Source organism: Macadamia integrifolia, chromosome 8, assembly GCF_013358625.1.
Source record: "Macadamia integrifolia cultivar HAES 741 chromosome 8, SCU_Mint_v3, whole genome shotgun sequence".
In the NCBI taxonomy this organism is placed as follows: domain Eukaryota; kingdom Viridiplantae; phylum Streptophyta; class Magnoliopsida; order Proteales; family Proteaceae; genus Macadamia; species Macadamia integrifolia.
In genome coordinates, this window is record NC_056564.1 from 9012583 (window position 1) to 9016834 (window position 4252).

General features: G+C 35.2%; 1 protein-coding gene across 1 annotated transcript in view; it reads left to right on the plus strand.

Moving 5' to 3' along the window:
* LOC122086316 (laccase-7-like) overlaps positions 1 to 4252 on the plus strand; it is an 8454-nt gene that overhangs the window by 1160 nt on the left and 3042 nt on the right. The gene's annotated exons all lie outside the window — the stretch shown is intronic.

Here is a 4252-nt window from a genome sequence, read left to right on the forward strand (position 1 = left end):
CCAAGAAACCACTCACACTCGAGCACGCTCAATCACCGAGGCACGCTCGCAGAATCACGCGGGATCACGTCGTCTGCATGAGGGGACTATTCCCCCAGAAGGTTGGACGTATTCGAGTAGGACTCTAAGAGGGAAGAAGGGACAAAAACCCTAAGGCCGAAGAGCTATATAAGAAGGCACGGAAGAAAGGGGAAGGTAAGTTCTGAAACCCTCACCATTACTCCCTTATTGAACTGTGCGGCCGACCCTGACTTGAGCGTCGGAGGACTAACCCCGGACTAAGTTCCGGGCCTCCATCGTCTGTGTTTGTGTAGGTTGGACTAGCGGGGTTTTTGGCAGCAACACTTGCCTAAACATATACAAATACCAAGTTTATACTTTATATTCAATGATCCAAAAATATCCTAATTAATCAATACCTATACGAAATTCTGTGGAGTGGAATAATTTAACATGTGAGAAGAATATCTTGATGATACTATAAAAATCCTACAAAAATGAATCTTTTATTCTGATTTGATGTTTAGGATTCTAGAAATAATCTTGAATTTTTCCATTTATTTTCCCCACTTGTTTGGTTTGGGTTTATTAGATTTTAGGTTGAATAATTTAGCATTAATCTTAGATACATGGGGGGAAAAATAATAATAATAAAAGTTTGCAATGAAGAAAATGAAATAACTCAAAATTTTCTTCTCACATGTTATATTTGATTAGAAATAGAGTTAGCCATATGGCAAGATAAAATTTTAAAGGGAATAAGTAGCATATATAAGCTACCGTAGTGCGGATTCCATTAGACATGCATCTCTTACATAATGAGCCAGGGGGCACACACTGACATTCTATATCTATTTTGACAATGTGGGTCCAATGTAGACTCCATATCAATGATACCTTCTCCAAACCCTCATTGGAGTGGCATGCATATTCCTTCTTAAACCGTCTTTGTAGAAAAAACTCTTCTAATTTGTTGTTTTCGGTCTAGATTTTATCTAGATTTTATATTTGTACCATTCTTTTTATCTTTACTCATACATACTTTGCTGAATTTTAGCAAAAAAAAAAGTTAGAAAGGTGTGTAGAAGACAATTTTCATGCGTTTAAAAGTAGACAATGAACATTGTCACATGTCTAAAATAACTTATACAAAAAGAATTAATAGCTCTGATCTTTGTTAGAGGTGCGTCTCAATATATAAAAAGGGAAATAAAAGTAGGAAAATCTCCATATTTTCCTTTTATTTATTGTGGGTGAGAGAAAGCAAAACTATCAATAATTTTTTTATGATAAAGAAAATTGAATTAAAATAACGAAGCTAAATGTACATTTACAATAAATTTGTCCATACTTCAGCAGATCACACCCTATTAGCCAGATGATAGGCCATTGAAAATTGAAACTATTTATCATTCTTGAAAATATTTGCAAACCCAGCCAACAATAGAAATAGTATTAGAAACATCATATAACAAAGAAAACAACTCTCATAACCAACATGATATGTTTTTTTGTAATCCTTTTTTATTATTAGTTTTTAGAATTTCTATATATATATATATCAGAGTTCCGCCTTGTGATTACATCTCTATGCAAGTTTTACCATAAAAAAAATCTCCATGCAACCTTTTGTTATTGTTATACTTGACTACTTCAAAATTCTAAGAACTTTAATTTTCTTGCTTGAGATGCCTTCACGTATTTTACCTTCGATTGAATCAACTGTGCATATTTATCAATACCCTTCAAGCCATCTTCTCTCTGTCTCTCTCAAGCAAAAAAGAATATAATTGCAAATTCCCCCAATTTTTTAATGGTGTTGAGGATAAAACTGGGCAAAAAACTTGGAAATATCAGGTTGATTGTCCCATTTTTCTTTGGAGAGTTTTAGTAGCATATTATTAGAAGCATCCCTTTGGAATGTTTTCTTATTAGGACTCAAATTTTCTCCACCTATAATGAAAATAGAATTTCTTCATCCCCATCTGACCCTCTGATTCGCTTACCAAAGAATATTTCAAATTGTAAACAATAAGGGATGAGAATAAATAATAAACCCATAGAATCCCCTTCACCTTGAGTGAAAGAAAGCTTAATTATATCCCTCATAATAATAGGCATTACTAAAAAAAAGCACCATCTAAAATATTTTCTCAGAATAAGGGGTAAAACATGGAAATAAAGAAAAGAGAACGTATAACTAGGGCTGGCATATTTTCCCGATTACCCGCTTTTTGTTTTTACACGACCTTGATGAGGAGTTTAAGGGTAAGAAAACCTAGTTTAGCTAATCGATTGGGGCAGTAAGAGTAGAAATTGTGTACCTGCCTAGCTATAATGATAGGATATGGGTAACACACTTTTCCCCTCATCTTAATTTTCCCTAATTACCCGCAACACCAGTTAGGTTATAAAGGTGAGGAAAACTTTTGAAGCTTTAACTCTGTGTCCCTACCGGTTATTCAGCCAAATGGAAGAGTATGGGTAGAGAATTTGGACTCGTAGATAGAGAGAATGGGCCCGGGTAAGGTTTATTTTGTGCCCGTTCTCACATGTTGGTATCCCTACGTGTAAGCAGCCCCCTCCAAGGTTGGAGTGAGTTGGGCGGTGACAAAAATGTAAATGGATCGGATATGGATCAAATTCGAATCGGATGTGATCAGATCTGAATATTCTCTGATCGGTTATAGATATCCCTAAATAGATATAGATACAGATCGAATTCAGATTTTTTTTACTATCCGTTTACTCTATGACTTGTATAATCTGGATCTTCCTCTCTCCAATGAATACAATTTGCTTTTAATCTATCTTTCTAAGTTGTCTTACCTCTTTTCTACATTCTCTTGAACCTGTCTAAACTTCAAGAACTCTAAAAATCATTGATTGATTATCTAATTGGATTGAATCATTCAAATTTAAACCTAGATACTTTTTGACCAGGATACCCCTAAATGAATACAAATACAAATTTAAATTCGGATTTCAATTATCAATTTACATCCTTCTAGGTGTTCAAGGTAGCTTAGGCAACCAAATCACAAGATCAAAAAATGGTATGTTGAGTCATGTACATAAATAGTGTAGGGAAGTTCAAGTATTTCCCCCCCACCCCCAAAAAAAAAAATTTCATTTATTAAAAAAATAGAAATGTCGTTAAGAGACACTTTCTTATTATTCCTCATGAAATTGATATGTGAATCCGCCATGTGGTGAGGCGACAAGTTTCATTGTATTAGCCAATTAGGTATAAGATCAAGTAATGTAAACTCAAAATTCCGTTAAGTTGTCATTATATTGACAATCTCTTGTGCGGGGCCTCGCAAGTCGCAACTGCCAATGGAGGCCGTACGGAGGGCATACTTTGAACTTCCAATTAAGTTCGTCCAAGTACCGAAAATGGAAGTAGGCAATCATTTTGAGTCTACTCCTTAGCGCCAACATCCCACACCTAAAACTGGAAACCCTAATAAGCCGCACCGCCGTTGATGCAGACGATTAAACTATTAAACCCTATTTCCACTCTTCCACCACCTCCGTTTATTCGTTATGAAATTATTGAAACGCAATGAGAATTTTAAGTACTGTTACCTATTAAGATTTGTACACGCAAAGTCCCTCACACTGCTCCCACCAATGGATAGACTAACTAATATGATTATGAGAGTTGAAGGGTAGAGAATAGGATCCCTACAGGTTCTCAGTTTGGGACCAAAGGGTACCTTAGTGGAAGATGTGGTTCTTGATTAAACAAAACTTTAAGACTTAGAGCTGATTTATTGACTTTCATTTTTTTTTATATTATAATATATATATATATATATATATATATATATTCTCCTACCAACTTCATCTGTTAGATAGATAATGAAGAGAAGGCTTTTCTAACACATAATATTATATATTTGTTTCCATTCCTTACAGCCACGCCTTGAGATAAGCCTTACAAGGCTTGAATTATATTGTGACATGGGACGAAACTGCTATTAAAAAAAAGCTACCAATCCGTTGACCCTCATTTTGGACGAAATAGAGAACAGCTCAATTGGATTTTATAATGTTAGCACGTTCGGAGGGGGAACTCCAAAAAACTCTCTTGTCTGTCTTATTGTCTACAGTATAACTATAAAAGAAGAGAGCTCTCTCTTATGTTTTGTCATCTCTGTATCCCCATTCCATAGCCAGCATTGGCTTCAGCTTCCTTTTCTTTGTCAAGGAGAGAGTTGAACAATGGCGCGTCCTATCCTATTGC